This window comes from Pagrus major, chromosome 24 (assembly GCF_040436345.1).
Source record: "Pagrus major chromosome 24, Pma_NU_1.0".
Taxonomy (NCBI): Eukaryota; Metazoa; Chordata; class Actinopteri; order Spariformes; family Sparidae; genus Pagrus; species Pagrus major.
The window spans coordinates 550,884-569,565 of record NC_133238.1 but is presented as its reverse complement, the minus strand read 5'-3'; the positions used below and the strand labels follow the sequence as shown (position 1 = coordinate 569,565).

General features: G+C 41.1%; 1 protein-coding gene across 2 annotated transcripts in view; it reads left to right on the top strand.

Moving 5' to 3' along the window:
• The window catches only part of abat (4-aminobutyrate aminotransferase), a 115,098-nt gene that overhangs the window by 63,381 nt on the left and 33,035 nt on the right, over nucleotides 1-18,682 (top strand). The gene's annotated exons all lie outside the window — the stretch shown is intronic.

Sequence of the window (18,682 nt, the reverse complement as noted above, 5' to 3'; positions counted from 1 at the left end):
GAAGTTAATCTGCTGTTCCTTTAGTGTAATTGTGCATGTTAATGGAAAGACACATCATTTCTGCTGCTGGAGGGTCGCTGCAGATAATGTCATAATATTTTCCTCAATAAAGTATGTATTTCACCCACCTGCATCCCACCCACTTTTGATTGGAATAATAATTTCAATGACCCTTCTTGCCTGATCCACGGAGTGTGGTCCACACATCACCATTACACACAGAGGGACACACTGCAGTGCTTCTCTGCCTTCTCAGTTAAATAGCAGTGTATTTTGCTCTTATGCAGTCAAGCAAAGTTGTTGGCGGGACACATGATTGTGAAATGGTGGGGGCAGAACATCCAGCAGCCAAGTACCCCAGCCAAGTAATATCAATGCGCCAGGCGCCAGAGAGATGACATTCTGATTGGATTAATTTGTTTTACACCCAAAACACGCCTAGAGTCTAAATACTGCCCCTTTGCGCTATGTGCCTTACTTTGATTGTCGTTTAACAAGCAGGCCTGTTCTCCGGACATGAGTCTTGCAATCGCAACATACCCTTTTTTAAGGGAGAGAAGGACGCCGTCAGGGGTTGGCTTTGGCTCCAGTCCAGAGAGGGTCCATCCTGTGCAGTGCTTCTCTCAACTTAGCATGGCTAAACTGGCAACAGAAAAGCCCCAATGGTTTACTGTTTAGCGTTAGTTGGGGACACTGGCAGAAGTGCGTAAAATTTAAAAGTAATCACTTTGGCGGTTATGGCGCTGAACTCCTGGCGATATTTGATTAAAATCCTGTAAATTGTCCGTGAAGATCATGGTCAAGACTACCAATCACTTGTAATAACCTTGACGTGTAAATCAACACTAAAATGTCATTGACTTTGACTTTGGCCCCAGTCCAGAGAGGGTCCATCCTGTGCGGTGATTGTCTCAACTCAGCATGGTTAAACTGGCAACAGAAAAACCCCAATAGTTCACTGTTTAGCGTTAGTTGGGGACACTGGCAGAAGTGCGTCAAATTTAAAAGTAATCGCTTTGGCAGTTATGGCGCTGAACTCCTGGCGATATTTGATTAAAATCCTGTAAATTGTCCATGAAGATCATGGTCAAGACTACCAATCACTTGTAATAACCTTGAAGTGTAAATCAACACTAAAATGTCATTGAAAAAACAGAACTGAAGCAAAGTCTTCCCCGGCCGCAGAAGACAACCACATGGATGCTATAAGCCTTGCTAGCTCAACAGGCTAGCCCTACCCTCCAGCCAGATGATGCAGATGCTGAAATGGCCCACAACTTGGATGTTATTCAGCAACTCGATATGATCAAGAATGACTTTGCCACAAGGTTTGACGGGGTCCTGAATGCAATTGAAGACATCAAGAGAGATATACCAGATTTCTCAGGGCGCATGGATGAGGCAGAAGAGTGTATCAGCAATGTCGAGGATGCAGTTATTATGGATAAAGGCAAGACTGAAGCGCTAGTTAAACAAGTGGCTCTCCTCACAGACAAGCATGACGAGCTCAAAAACCACTCCCAGAGATCAAACCTCAGACTGGTCAACATCCAACAACCAAGAAAGTGGAAAAAAATGACCCAATCGTTTTTCTCGCGAAGTGGCTACCTGAAACACTGGGACCCTCAACTTTGGAAAGGCTGTCCTGTTTGAGAAGACAGCTAATGGGATTTGTTTATGGCAGATTTGATTTTTTCTTTGATTCTTTGTCTATGTGTATTTCTCACAATATGATATTTTGTACTGGCACATTTGTAAGATTACTCCTACAAAGTAACAACAGGGCTATTTACAATCACAGCTGAAAATATGTCATACCATCTAGGTTAATATTAATTTAAGATCACTTCAAATAAGGATCTAAAATGAACTTCTCAAAATGTAAGGGGGATGGTTAGAATGACTAAAATGAAACAAGTTATTACTAGGCTCAAACAGCTTGAGTCGTCAATAGTTTTTATCCAAGAGACTCATTTACTTTGAGATGATTTGCTGAACGTACGGAGGAGGTGGCCAGGCAAGGTACTGGCTTTCTTGTTTCTCTTCCCACTCTAGAGGGGTTATGGTGCTGGTTCACAAGTCTGTGCCTCTCCAAGTGAATAACACTATTCGTCATACAGTGGGTAGATTCTTAGTGGTTCAAGGAGCTCTTCTGAGAGAAGACATTAATTTGGCTAATATGTTTCGGCTTTTGAAAATCTATTCCTACTGATTGCCACTCTTCCAGGAAAAATGATGCTGGCAGGCGATTTCAACTGTACTCTAGACCCGAAACTGGAACGTTCATCGGGTTAGGACACCCCTCACTCTCAAAGTAGAAAGAAAGCATCACAGTTTATGAAAGACCTGAATCTTTGTGACCCAACCAAAGTAAAAAAGAATTCTCATGTTACTCTTCATCCTTTAATTGCTTTTCGCATAAAGATTATTTCTTAGCTTCAATTTCTCTGCTACCAAATACAACTAGCCATATATTTGATAGCATTGTTCTTTCAGACCATCCCCCAACCTCACTATTTTACAAAGATTCACAATTAAACAATCGTTCCTCCAGTTGGCGCTTACATCCTAAATGGTTATAGGATGCTTAATTCATAAAATGTGTGACCACATAGATGTTTACTTCACTTTTAATACAGACCAGACAACTGTGACAACAAGGTGGAATGCCTTTTAAAGCACATATCAGAGGGCAAATGATTAGTTTCACTAGTTCCAAATTTAATATATTTAAACAGATAATGAATTAATTAAATTCTAAAATCAGAGAGTTAGAGAGAGTGGCTAGCTAAACATGGACTAGTTAGGCTTAAACAGACTTTTTATGATCAGGGTGAGAAAACGGGTAAACTGCTGGCTTGGCAAATTAAAAAAACTTGACTCAGAACAATAATTGCAATTAAAATCATGCAGATTGCCCACTAAATGTGGTCAACCTGAACAGTTTTCTAGATGGTCTGGATATTCCCTGTATCTCCCTGTAAGATACAAAACTTGAACTGGATAAGGAACTCAATTTAGATTATATTTCCAACACTATAATTAACATGGAAGGTGGCAAGGTGTCTGGACTCTATTCTATTGGGATCCCAATAGACATTTTTTAAATTATTTAAAGAAAAAAATGCTTAGCCCCATTGTTATATGCATACGTGGAATCCTTTAAATTGGATTGCCTCCCCACGTCGTTAAGAGGCACCTTTAATCAATCTGATTCTGAAGCCAGGTAAACCGCCAACCGAACATGGCTCTTACAGACCAATTTCATTGTTGAACTTGGCTACAAAAATTATTGCTAAAGCTCTGGCTATGAGACTTGAGAGGGTCCTGCCAACTATTATACATACAGATCAAAATGGCTTTGAAAAAAAAACGACAGGGGTTCCACAATGTAAGGAGGGTTCTCAATAGAATCCATGAATGCGAAGGTTCGCCTGACACAGCCATTTTATCACTCAATGCAGAGAAGGCTTTCGACCATGTCAAATGGCCCTATGTTCTGGAAACGCTTAAGCTTTTTGGGTTTGTGGATTACTTTCTTTCTGGGTTGAGGTTCTGTTTGTTGTATCTACAAATAATCTTATTTCCCAATTGTTTAAACTTTTTAGAGGCGCAAGACAAGTCTCTCCAATTTCACCTTTACTTTTTGTGTTAGTCAAGTCAAGTCAAGTCAAGCTTTATTTATATAGCACCTTTAGCCAAGGCGCTTTATAATTAAAAACAAATACAATTACAATTAAATACATCAGATAAAAGCACAATAAAATAAACATAAAATATAAGAAACAATAAGAACTGTCATGATAAAACAATCAGTCAGTTAGGAGTGTTAAAGCCCAGGGAGAAGCGGTGGGTTTTGAGCAGGGATTTAAAATTTTCTAAATTTGGAGCTGTTCTAATGCAGAATGGCAAGTTATTCCAAAGTTTTGGAGCAGCGACTGCGAAGGCTCGATCACCTCTTGTTTTTAGCCTAGATTTTGGTATGCTGAGGAGGAATTGGTCGGCTGACCGTGATGTTCTACACGGAGTGTGGGCAACAAGCAGGTCACCTAGATAAGGGGGAGCCAAGCCATTCATGGCCTTGAAAGTCAATAATAAAATTTTAAAACTTATCCTCTGGCACACAGGAAGCCAGTGGAGAGACCTCACCAGTTTTCCTGGTGCCTGTTAAAAGGTGAGCGGCCGCATTTTGGACCAGCTGGAGACGTTGGATAGAGGACTGGTCTAGGCCCACATACAGAGCGTTGCAGTAGTCCAGTCGGTTTGTAATAAAAGCATGTACCACTTTCTCTAAGTCACCCGGGGGGAGGTAGGCTTTTATTTTTGCTTATTAATCTCAATTGGAAGAAGCTTGAGCTGACCACAGATGAAATTTGTTTTCCAAATTTAAAAGAACTATCAAGGTGCACTCCCAGACTTTTCACGGAATTGAGCATATTTGAGGAGATAGGCCCAAGGATAGGTTCATCCCCCAATGGCAGCAGGGAGCCAAACACAATAACTTCTGTCTTGCTCTCATTTAATTTTAAAAAGTTTGAGGACAGCCACAACTTAACTTCGTCCAGTCAATCAAGCAGAGGTTGCAATGCATCTTTGCTTTTGATTTTTAAGGGCAAGTATATCTGAACATCATCAGCAAAACAGTGGAACGAGACATTATGCTTTTCAAATATAGAACCTAGGGGCAACATATATAATGAAAATAGGGTGGGGCCCAGAACCGAACTCTGGGGGACACCACATATGAGCGGAGCACATCCAGATGAATAATCTCCCAGGCGAATTGAAAAAGTCCTGTCCGTCAGGTAGGAGTTAAACCATTTTAGAGCAGTACCCCTGATCCCAACATAGCTCTCCAAGTGGGACAGGAGGATATTGTGGTCGACTCTGTCGAAAGCAGCCGTTAAGTCGAGGAGAACAAGGACTGCCGAGTGACCAGAGTCGACTGCTACGATCAAATCATTAAATGTTGAAATGTTGGCTCAATAACTACGATGACAACTGTAGGTTTTCATGACTTTACTGCAACCTCAGCACACCAATAACAACGACAGACTTCCGCATTCCTCCCCCAGAACAAAACCTGTAACTTGCACATGCGCAGTGAGAAATAAAGCACATAACAAACTCCCCTTTTCTCTTTAAAGAAAAACAGTGCAAATAAAATATTTATTTTTCTCCTTTTTTAGTGTCCTTAACAGATAGGCAGGTTTAAAGTTTCAGCTTTAATAACTAAAGTAGAACAGTAAAAAAACTTTGTTGTTTAGTCCATTTAGCTTTTAAGTTGCCATACACCTTCGCTGAGAGCCCTCAGCAAAACGAGTGCAGACGCCCTCTTCTTGGTCAAACAGTCAGCGAGCTGCTCTTTAGTTGCTGACCACATGATCTGCTGAATAGTCCCAGAGTGGATGGGTTCCTTGACACTGCTGATCTCTAGTCAGAGTCTTTTCTCTGTGACAGCATCCAAAAGAGAGTGGTTGTCAGTTACACACACTATAGGCAAATTGTTGCTTGTACAGTCACCTGTGGCGATCTCTGAGTACAGTGTAGCTAGGAAGACTGCACTGTCGATGCCATCTCCAAGTGCCAAAGTCTCTCCAGCTAAAGTGCTCCGAACAACTCTCCTGATCCTCTTTGACTGCCAGCATATAGGCGAGAATCTTCCAACCTCTCCCATAAGCATGATTAGGTGCCCACCTTGAGTGCCTCCATCTGGAAGATTTCCCATGGATGAATCACTGAACACCACCAGCTTTAGGGAGCTGTCTTTTCCCAAGTACTGAAACCTCCAAGTCACCTCCTCTGACTTCAGTTTTCTGATCAGTTTATTTGCACAGTGCAGAGTCTGAACAGTGGCATGCTTTGTACTTGACGCCAGGATGGATATGTCACACATTATGTCGGGTCTGCTCTGCTTCGCCACCCACAATATTTGGCCAATCTTTGACTTAAGCATATCATATTCAGTGTCTGTTAGGGGGGTATCTCGCTGTGTGGCTCTCGTGGGGTCCACATGAATGGGTTGTAGATTTTTTATGTACATCCATTGTTGCACCTGTATTTCATCCTCTACAGAGAGTACCTCCATTCCAATGTAGCTGAAGCTGTTGTGTTCTTCAGGTCCAATTTGAAAAGTAGCTTTCAAGTGAGAGATGACTGTCATGGAGAACGTTTCCGAACCTCCCCAGATAAAGTCATCCACATGACAAGCAAGGACTCCCATCACATGGTAGGAGTCATCCAACCAGTAGAACACTGCTGGGTCAACTTTTGACACGGTACCTCCCGACTGCTGCATAATGTCCTTTACCTTGTTGTACCGGTACAGAAAAGCATCTGTCAGGCCATAAACACACTTCTTCAACTTCCACACAGTTCCTTTGCTCTGAGCTTCTCGGAGAGGCCGAATGTAGACATCTTGGGTTAACTCTTTACCTTGCAAAAAGGCTGCTTTAATGTCCATGGAGTTCAGCTGCCATTTCTTTTGACATATAACAGCCATGATCATTTTTAGGGACTCTGAAGCACACGTAGGTGAATCTTTTGGTAGCTCCTCAGTGTTCATTTCCTCAAAGCCTCTTGCAACTAGTCTGGCTTTAGGGACAACACCATCTGGTGTCTCCTTGAGTTTGCACACCCACCTTGTAGAGATGCATTTCTGACCTTCATCTTTCACCTCTTCAAACACATTGTTCTGTTTCCAGTTGCTGAGTTCAGCGTGTTTGGCAGGTATGAAGGCATCATCATTCACAATCAGTACGTCCTCTTTATGGCAGTCTGCACATAACTCAACATGTTCAGATGGACCCAGTTGAAGATTGTCTACTTGTCCTAAGTCCACTGATCCAGTTGTACCAGCAATTTCCTCAGGCTCTGTGTACTGTAAATTGTACCAGTTTTTGTGCGTTCCAGTGGCCTTTCCTGCCCGGCTGAGGATTTTTCCAGTGTGTACTTGGTCACTTCCACTGTCTGTGTATGTAACTACTTGTCCAGTTGTCAGCTTAAGTCCTTCACAAGTAGTATTTGAGTGTATTGATGTGTGAGGGGGCTCATTGTTATCCTCAGCATCTTCATCATTTGAGGGTGCCTCTTCCTCACTTTCATTGTCAGTGTTATTTTTATAGAGTCCAGTTTCTGGTAATGTGGCATTTTCAGTTCCCATCAACTGATTATCCTTTTTCTCTCAGCATATCTTGCGAGCCATCAACCTTTTGAAGTCTAGATTGATGTACACGAACATAAGTGCCCCCATGGCGAACAAATATCACCACACCATCTTGGCCGATGACCACACCTGGACCTTTCCACTCTGTAGAATCCACCCGTTTGTAGTAAACCTTATCCCCCGTTTCATATCGGTCATCAGTGGGTCGCAGTTGTTTACGAAGGGCTCTTCGTATCCTCTCAGAGCATTCTGTTTCTGTGAATGCTCTCCTTGTAGCATGTAGTGCTGAGATGTGTTGGGCCATCCAAGTAGCCATGCTAGTCCCTTCTAGAGCTGGCGGCTTATCAGTGAGAACTGACGGCAGATTTGGGTTCTGCCCGAACACTAGCTGGTAGGGACTGTAGCCATGTACATTGTGCATAGAGTTTTTTGCCATCAGGACCCAGTCTAGGGCTGTCTTCCAATCACATCTGTTGTCTCTCTTTACTTTCAACAGGATTTCAGTGAGGGTTTGATTATGCCTTTCTAAGAGACCATTGCTCCATGGACTATAAGCTGCAGTCATTTTCACTTCAATGTTAAAGTTTTCAGCCATGTCCCTCATTTCCTCATTATTAAATTCACCCCCATTGTCAGTGAACAGTCTGCGTGGAGGACCATGAACACTTATCCAGCAGTGAATAAAGTGCTTCACTATCTCTTTGGGTTTCTTGGTGGTTATAATGCTCCCTGCACTGAATCGTGTGAAGTGGTCAATGGCATGCAGATACCACACTCCTGGCTCTAGCTCATGTAAGTCCATAGCTACAGTTTCATTGTAGGTTGAGGCCATGGGTAAACCTACTGCTGGCTTTGGCTTTGGTTTACTGTATCTAATGCATGTCTCACAGTTCTTTACAATATCCTTCAGGATTGTGGTGCACTCCTCATCAGTATTACCTGAGCAGGTCAGTAGTTTTTTCAGTCTGTCAACTGAGGCATGTCCAAACTGCTTGTGCAGTTTCAATAGAGTTTTTTGTTTTTCCTGTTTTGTCATGTTTTCTGTCACAATTAGGATGTCATCTTCGTTTTGGATGTCACTTCCATCTGGGGTACTCTCATCCCTCAAGTTCACACAATAATGTCCTGACGATGTCAGTTCAAGTTTCACAGGTTGCTTGAACATAATGGCTTTGTCATTCTCAATGTCCAAAACTGCACCTGCTCTTTTCAGTGACGTTTTGCTTAAAAGCAAAGGGATATCGGCTGGGACAACTTCTGTCTCAATTTGACATCTAGTCTGTGCTATCACAGCTGGGATTTTCACTTTCTTTGTGGAATGGACAATTCTCCCATCACCAAACTTGAATGGTCTTGCACTTTTTATGTCCTTCATTTTCAGTAACTCATCCTGTTTTAGTTGACTGACATAATGATCAAGCCATTTTTCGCCACACACTGTTCTGGTGCAAGCTGTGTCAATCACAGCAGATCCCAAAGACTCCACCATGAAAATCTTGTGTTAGACAATGTCTCTTTAGACAATAAAGTAATGTTGCATTCTTCAAACTCTGTTTGTCTTTCATCTTCTGTCAGTTTAGCATGTTCATTTTTGTGGGGGCAGTCCTTTGCCCAGTGATATATGCTTTGGCAGACTGCACATCTCGTTCTCCTACCGTATCTGTCAAGCGGATTGGTACCTTGAACAGCTGTTTGACGTTGCATATTTGACCTACTTTCTCTCCTGCCGGTAAACTTTGTGTAGTAGGCAGCGTCAGTTGCATCTCTGCTCACCTGCAGTGCATCAGCGCCCCTCTGTGGCGTAGTATCGCCAAAAATCCTCTTCAAGGCAGCCTTCATTCTTATCCAAGTCAGTAACCAGTCTCCAGATTTCGACCTCATTTTTCCAGCTTTCGTAAGATTTCTTCTCATCAAACACTGGCGGAACTTTATAATTACCAGCGGCCATCCTCTGCTACCAATGTTTGCTCAATAACTACGACGACAACTGTAGGTTTTCATGACTTTACTGCAACCTCAGCACACCAATAACAACGACAGACTTCCGCATTCCTCCCCCAGAACAAAACCTGTAACTTGCACATGCGCAGTGAGAAATAAAGCACATAACATGAAACCCCCCTCTAAATGAGTGTGAAAGGAGAAACCCATCAGTACCCATATATGCTGTAGAAGGTTTTGATTATCTGGGCGTAAAAACAACTCCAAAGATAAGTAATCTTAGTTTAACCAACTATGAGCCCATGTTAGCTAAAGTATCGAAAGATGTCACAAGATGGACAACATTACCCCTGTCTATTGTGGGAAGAATTAATATAATTAAGATGAGTATATTACCAAAATTTGTATATGTTTACCAGTCAATTCCTAACCCTACCTTCATTTTTCCTGAAGTTCAGAAAGCTTTTCTCAAACTTTATTTGTAAGAATGGGAAGCCAAAACTTAGACTCTCTCTTTTGTATTTGCCCTACGATAAGGGAGGGTTACAACTGCCAAATTTATAGTTGTATTACTGGACAGCACAATTGAGAGTGCAATGTTTGGGTTCTCTAAGGATGTCACTTTGCCCTGCTTAGAAATTGAATTAATGTCCTCTTAAGGTTTAACACTGTATAGCTTTTTATACTCTGCTCCTGTTAAGAAATTAAGAAAAAGCACAGTTAATCCGTTTGTGAAAAAAAACACTTTTGCTGTTTGGCATAAAGTACATAAGTATCCAGGCGATTCTCCTGTGCTATCTTGCGATTATCACTTCAGCCCAGCTAAAAAATCACATGCGATTCAAAACATGGTTGAGTAAGGGCATGGTTTCACTAGAGGACCTGTATAAGGATAACAATCTAATGTCGTTTGAGGAGTTAAAGGCAAAGTATGGTGTGCCACAAAAACACTGCTTCGAGTATTTACAACTTAGACATTTTATTCTGACACGTCCAAAAAAATCATTACAACAACTTCCAATTTCCATTGGAGAAACATTTGTGACAAAAACATAAAAAAAGGGCCAATCACCCAATTATATAACTTAATGGTCCAAAACCACAAAGACAACTCTGAAAGACAGAGACTAAAGTGGATAAGAGACTTAAAAGAGGACATTTCAGTTGATGAATGTAAAATATGTTCAAAGGCACAGACTCAAACCATTAACACTTGAATGAGATTAATACAATACAATGGGAACATATGTCTCCCAAGTAAAATTAAACCAATTTGTTCCCAATATCCCTGACCAAAGCTATAAATGTAATATTCATCAAGGCACTTTTTTTCACTGCTTGTGGGAATGTGAAAACATTTAAAGATTTTGGAGTTCAGTGATGAAATATATCTCTCGAACTATGTCTTCCCCAATATCTGTATGTCCTAAACTATGTATATTAAGCATCTATCCAGACAATTGTCCTCTATCCAAAAGAGAAACAAGTATGGTTGACCTATGTCTTTTACAAGCTGGATGCTCTATTGCTCTATGCTGGAAAAGTGTAAGCTGTCCCTCTCTTGGTCACTGGGTTAAAAACCTTAACATCAAGTTTGGCTCTTGAGAAATCGACTTATAGGATTAGGAAAAAAAGCTACTGAGTTTGACAACATCTGGGGGATGTTTTTGGATTTTGTAAAAAATTGTGTTTTGTAGAGGCATTGGAAGTGTGAAGTATTGAAAATATCAATCTATTGTGAGGAATGTGTGCTGTACTCTGATCAACACTTGTGATTATATAGATTTTATTTTTATAGGCATGTGTGTATGTATATGTATATTTACTTTTTCTTTTCATATACTGCCATATGTTCTCTCTGTGACATAGTTCTGTATGTTGAGTTGATTGTATTGTAAAAAAAAAAAAAAAAGCCCCAAAAAACATGTTTTTTAAAAAAAGTAATTGCTTTTGCCTGGTCAGGACATTGAGCAAGACTACAAAGTCATTACTACGGACAGAAGCAGCAGCATCAGAGTCAAACTAGTGCATTTTTTAAATTAATTTCAGATAAAATTGTAAATATGCTGAATATCTGAGACCTAGTGAAAACGACACATTGTGATATGCAGGGCAACCAGCAGAGACTCATTAACATACTATTCAAAACAGATGAAAGACCTATACTACTGCATTATAAAATATGCTCCTTCGTTGTGCTCAATGATGGGGACAACTCTGTCACTGAATCATGGCAGAAAAAACACTGTCCTGTGGAAATGCATATTTTCTTCAAATATTTAATTATATTACATGAATTGAAGATATAAGATAGGATCACTATTCTTAAAATATGAATGTGGTGTCATATTCGTGTTTATTGCTGAGAGTTTTTAAAATGTTGCAGACCACTAGTTTTCTAATTTGGGACTCTCTACAGATTGCATGTATCACAGATTGAACATAATATATACTATATAGCTTAGTCTTTGAGGAGTGGAGTCTTTGGAAGATTTAAAATGGAATGAGGCAGTGTCTGCAATAAGAGCTGCACTGTGAAGCGCTTCAGACTGTCAATTGCTAAGTGGCAAGGGTGAACAGATACATATTAAGGATGGCAGTCATAGTTACCCTCACAGAAGGATATCATGAAGAGGTTGATACAATGTGTACACGCACAGATACATCAATTAAAAAGGCAGAATGAACTAGATGACCCCCCTGCATCTGGATATATCATCTGAATAATGACATCTGATCATGGGCATTTTGTACACTGAGTATGTTTTTCCTCACATTTTTCACAAGTTGAGTTTGAGCACAAATTTGCTGAAATCCGTTTAAGTGAGCACTTCTGATTTGCCAAAATGATCCATCCAACAGACAAATGTGGCATATGTGTCTGCCGCAAAACAATGAATGCCAGTGGCTATCACTTCTAATATTATGAAATCATTGGAGGCTGCTCCTGGCTAATGTCTGGATGCAGGAAAGTGAAACGAACAAATAGGACTTAGGCTTGCCAAGCAAAGGGAAATCAGACACTCTTTTGCCTACATGTCTACTGAGTCCTGTCTCCACCAAAACACTTTGCATCAAGATGTTGAACTCAACATGTTTCAAGCCGACAAGAGCGTTGGACTACAGGGGGAGGTGGAGATTTGGACTGTGTTTACAGAATTAACGCTGCTCACACGCAGTCAAAACTGAATGGGCTGTATACTTGATTTAAAACTTTTAATATGAAGATGCCAACTATATTATCATCACCAGCTTATTGCTGCTGTTTACACCAAGATGACTTTTTTATTCTTTTTAAAACAGTTAAAAAGCCAGATGAGTTTATGTATATACTGTATGTACAGTAGGGTCAAAAAGTCTTAAAAATTAATTAATTAATTAAAAATTAAAAATGTTTCATATTTTTACTTTAAACTTGAAAAAATCTGTTGAGATCTGCACTCTTTTAGCAGCACATTTAAGCATATTTATGGTTTGACAAACTCCTCTGTACAAAAGGTCAGATATACTTGAACTGCATTGCCTCCCATTGAAGTATGCATTAAAGGTGGATTTGGTTTACTCATTAGGGGTTCATTTATAATTGTATCATTTATAAGTAGCATTATGATAGTGGAAAACATGGCATCAGAACTAAACAATCTCAGATGTCAAATTGTTGTTTTAAGCAAAGATGGGTTTTCAGTGTGTCAAATCATGGTGAGACTACAAGTTTATAAGGAGGCAGTGCATGGAACTCTAAAATGCTTTTTAGAAAACTGGATCAGTTGTATCCAAAGTACAATCAGGCAGACCCAAAATGACCACACCATCAGAAGATAAACACATCAAGTTTAGTCTCCAGAGGGATAGAAAAGCAACTTCATCACAGATACAGAATTTATTAAATTACGAACATAAGGCTCCAATCAGCTAAAGCGCTGTCAAAAGAAGGCTGTTTTGCAGTGCACTTGAAGGTGGAGTAGCAGTTTCTAAACTACTTCTCAGGAGGGTAAACGGGGCCAAACGCTTGACATGGGTAAAGACATACCAGCATTTCTCAGTGGATGACTGGAAAAGTCCTATTTACTAATGAATCCAATGCCATTTTTTTATTACATCTGCCGGCCTGGCTCTACTCGATCTGAGTTGGCGCGGCGGTTTTGCTTTTCCATTACAACCTGTTTGAAGGTGTGTCCAAATGTCCAGATCCCTGCAGTACTATCACTGCTAACAAAGTGGCTCTGCTAATTCAGTTACAAGCTTGTTTAATTTACTATAACTTCTTCACAATAAAAGCCCCCCGATATTGAGTCATTTAAAAGCTTTTATTATGAAACAGCATTACAGGAAGTGTTGTGTTTTCACCAGCACTAACTAAACATGACTCCCGTAACAGTAAAACACAGCAGATGTCACCGCAGCCCGCTTGGACACAGGGCTGCTCCGGAGCAGGTCCATCGCTGGAGTGGCTCGGCTCAACTCAGCGCAGTAAAACTGGTAATGGAAAAACAAATCAGTGCGGCTTGGTTTGACTTGGCGTGGCCAAAAGTGGTAGTAGAAAAACGGCATAAGTTTGAGATTATTATTTTTTGGGCCGATGCTGATTCTGTGTTAGGAAATTTGATCCCCCAAATATGGTTAGCAACCATTGGTGACAAAGATATGTAGGATGATCAGCTGTGTGTTCATTTGGACACACCAGCCTCTGGGGGACATAAAACAGGCCCCAACCACTTCAGGACTCCCAAATCCTAAAACTAAGATCCCAAATGGCAGAGATAGTTTATTGGTGGATGGAGCCTCCAGAAGCTGATAAACTGTCACTGCCACACATCTTAAGACATGGTGCAAGATTCACAAGGGAGTGTGAATTTTACAATCTAAGAACAAAAAGACAAGGCTGCAGCACTTCGGACTCCCGGGCGGCCTGTGTGTATGCTGATTTTGTGACTTGTTGTGCAGCCCTACCCACTCAAAGAAGAAATCACCCATTGGGTATCCTCAGACAATTCCTTGGACAAATAACGTGTTGAGTTTAATTCTATGTCTCATTTTACTGTTCCTTTGAATATATCAATACATGGAATACAGTACATTCCATAATGTAATGCTATGATTGACACCTACATGCTGAGCAACACCAAGCATGCTTGGTTACAGAGCTTTTCATACAAAAAGCTGCTGAACTGATATCACTGGTGCTTGGCAGGTGGGTACCAATGAGTTTCTGAGCAGTTTTAATTACCTGCTGTAGAGCTGTCCTGTCCTGTGCCATGCATGAATCATGCCAGTTTCAAGTGATGCTTTAAAGCATCATTATGTAGAATTTGTAGTTTGTGCAATCTGGTGACCAGTTCAGTTTCTGAGTACAACAGGACTGTTGTAAATCCAAAACCCAGGATTTCATTATTTTTTTTCTCTCATTGTAGCCTCCTCCGTCAGCATCCTTAAGTGTCTTCACCTCTGTTATAATGTTTGTAGAGGCTGCTAGGCCTGGTTCTGTGCCTGGTTGCTCAGTTCCTTCTTTGGTGCCAATTCTGGCCCAGCACCTGAAAACCTCCTCCTTCCAGCAGTCTAAAAGTGCTGTGCTAGCAGTGTAAACACCCAGTGGCGAACTTAGCCATTTGGGGGCTCCAGGCAAAGGTCATTTGGGGGCAGTGTGCCAAATACGGGGGGCTCCGGGGGGGCTCGACCCCCCCGATTAACCCATGAGACCCCCTGAAAGCCTCAAAAGCAACATTTGAAGGGGGTCTCAAATTTTGTCTAAAAAATAAAATGTTTTATTGTCACTAATGGTCACTAAAATGTTTTTAAGCTCACAATGTCTAGTATTCAGAATCCAAAACATTTATTCACAAATATATTCTATTTTTTGCCAAGCCTGCACACATATGCAAATTAGCCATGTGCGCCAAACAGAAGAAAGACATAACCCTGAGAAGTCATACTAAAAATGGCCAGCAAGCGAAAGCTAAACCAGAGTGTATCACTCACACACTTTGGGTTCACATCCAAAAAGGTGGCACTCAGAAATGAAGAGGCACCGAAAGACGATGCTGGTGCAGCTAGCACAGTGGGCCCACTCGCTACCAGAACAGAGGATCCTCTCCCACCCAGTGACTCCCCAGAAGAACAATGTGAAGTTGAGGCCAAGTGCTCCGAAGACGCAGCAGGTGCTGAGGTAACGTTAGCTGCTACTGCTGCTAGCACAAGTGACTTGCTGGCTGGTTGGATAACGAAGCAGGTGGGCGAATGGAAAGGCCACAAGTTATGTAGGCCTTGTGGTTGGTTGTGGTCTTAGAGAGAGCACCCGCCGTGGTGATGTTTGGCTTGTTGTAGGCTGTCTGCCAGCATCCGCCGTAGTGCTTTTTTCAATTTGAGAGATGGCCTGTTTGCACGGTTAGGCAAATGTGCTTTGTGTATGTGTTCAATGATGCATCTGTCTGATCGTATTTGCTGTAGATGGATGGTTAAATAATGTCACACAATCGGTCATACTGCAGGCTCTCATTTGCAAGTGCACTGATTGCGTGCCAGTCTCCGATAGGCTATACCTGGCATTTATTCAGTTGATTGCTCTTGTAAGTGCGCCAGATTGGTGCCAATTATTGTCGTGTCTGTAATGCACAGCTTTGCCTCTCCTTGTTATAAAACAACGTGCATCCAAACAACTTTAGCCAATGCAACCTCCTATGTCAGTGTTGCTTTACGAATACTATAGCATATCGGATTATCAAAAATTGTTAAGTGTGTGCGTGTGTGTGTTGTCATGTAGGCTATAGACTGATTGTCTTGGCTTGCATCCATGAAATGTTGAAATGTTATAGGCCTACTGCATATTGAGAAAATTTAGATCGGTATTGCGCAACAATCGGGAGATGGGGACCCCCCCAAATATTGACGGGTATTTAGCAAACTGTTTGGGGGCCCCTGCATCTATCGGTCTAATGTACCTTATATCGCATAATGAGATACTCCATACAAGGGATGAACAAAAGTCACTATACTTCCTTTTTTCCATCACACTCGGCCAGTGTAATCCATATTGGATTAAACATTCTTTTCTATGGATACTGCAAACTCTCATATTGTCCTAAGGCATGGATGTGTGCAAATAGATTTGAATTTGTTTCAACTTTAGTTTTCCTGATCTTCTTCAGACCCTGACTAATGCATGTTCTCACTGACAAGATAATCTTGACTCTTCAACTCTTAACAAAGATTCATATGACTTTGGTTATACAATATTAGTAAAGACTTGACATTTGTTATTCCACTTGCAGTTTATACCTTGCAGACTGATTTATCTGGTGGTATAGAGCTATATACTGGTAAAGCTATGCTTGAGCAATCCAAATACACCTTCTTCAAGACATCTACCAGCTCACCAGAAGCAAATATTTTCATTAGCTTTCATGCAACTGTTAATTATTTCATACAGGGCCGTGCGTGATATAATGTAATATTTAACTGAATGTGTATGAACATATTTTTAAAACACTTTTTAAGCCACTTGGATTGACAGGAGCGATACTGTCATCGGTGATAGCTTCAGCTGTAACGTTACCGGTGACAGCAAACGGTGTAGACGGCTGCTCTTGTTCCGCCGACGGTCCCGGCGGAACAAGAGCAGCCATCTACACCGTCGCTGCGCCATGCGCCGCTGCCACCGCGGTTCCTGTAAAAAAGCTCGATAGCTTTGGCAGCTTTGAAATAAACTCCTGCCTTTGGTCCCTCTTCTTCTTTTTCCGTGACCCGCTTTAGTATATTCGCTTCATTTCTCTCAATTCATCTCTTCTCTCTCTCTTACCGCTATTTACTGTTTTGGATTTTACGCCGTAATCATTTCCGCATACATGCAGCGTGATGCGTAACATGGAATAGTCCATGTAGTGCAGACTGAAGTGGGGTGCACGGTTGGCAGAAAGACCGTCAAAACATGAGTAATTAATCAAATTAGACATCCCGATGCTACTATTGTGATTTTTATAAAAACAATAAATATGGGGACAAAATATAAAGAGGGCATTTTGGGGGCCCCAAAGGGCCTTGTATGGGGCCCAGGGCTCTAGGCAAATGCCTGGTTTGCCTAATAGTACGGCCCACCTCTATAAACACCAACACTCCCCGGCAGTGCTCAGAGCACAGTCATCTAACAGAGCTAACTTGTATCTACACACAGCAGTTACAGGTTGCTTCTTAGAAAACTCTGTAAATCACAGAGTTAAGTGGCTGAGATGAAGACACCAATTTACCCAATTACAAGTCACTGTACCATTAAAATTATTTTGAATCTGTTATTTTTAGGTTACATACACTGCCCCGCCAAAAAAACCCCACTAATATTCCATTGGACCGCCTTTAGCTTTGATGTCAGTACGCATTCGCTGTGGTATCGTTTTGATAAGCTTATGCAATGTCACAATATTTATTTCTGTCCAAAGTTGCATTAATTTTTCGCCAAGATCTTATATTGATAATGGGAGAGTCAGGCCGCTGCATAAAGGCTTCTCCAGCACATCTCAATGATACTCAATGGGATTAAGGTCTGGAGACTTTGGTGGCCAATATATGTGTGACAATGATGTCTCATGCTCCCTGAACCACTCTTTCACAACAACTTGAGCCTGATGAATAGTGGCATTGTCATCTTGGAATATGCCCATTAGGGAAGAAAAAATCCATTGATGGAAAAACCTGGTCATTCAGTATATTCAAGTAGTCAGCTGACCTAATTTTTTGGGCACTTAACGTTGCTGAATCTACCCCTGACCAACTGAAGCAACCCCAGATCATAACACTGCCCCTAGGTGCATCACTTCATCCGCCTATCTTCTTAACCTGATGTGCCCATCACTGTGGAACAGGGTAAACCTGGACTCATCTGACCACTTGACCTTTTCCATTGCTCCAGAGTCCAATCTTTATGCTCCCTAGAAAATTGAAGCCATTTTTTGCGATTAGCCTCACTGATAAGTGGTTTTCTTAAGGCTGCACAGCTGTTTAGTCCCAATTCCTTGAATTTTCTTTGCATTGTGCATGTGAAAATGCTCTTACTTTCATTATTAAACATAGCTGTGAGTTGTACTGTTGATTTTTTACGATTTGATTTCACCAAATGTTTAAGTGATCTCCAGTCACATCATTTTATTTTTTCGACCACATTTCTTCCTTGAAGATGATGGTTCACCACTATCCTTTGAGGTTTTAACAACGGGTTGGACAGTTCTTAACCCAGTTTTAGTAGTTTCAGTAATCTCCTGTTGTTTGTTTTCTTTGCTTGATGCAGGACAATAATTTGACCCTTCTGAAACAGAGTAACATCTTTTCCACGACCACAGGATATCTTCCGACATGGCTGTTTTAAGAAATGAGAAGCTACTCACTGCATCAGTTGGGGTTAAATAACTTGTTGCCAGCTGAAACATATAAAGCACCGCAGTAATTATCCAATGGAAGGCTCTTACGTATTTGCTTGGTCAAATACAGGTGGTGATTTTTTTTTAAAATTTGGATTAAGCACATTGAGCACATTTTAAATAATGATGAAAAGGTAATAAAGGTAATAGGAAAAAGTGCGTATGCTCAGCCTCA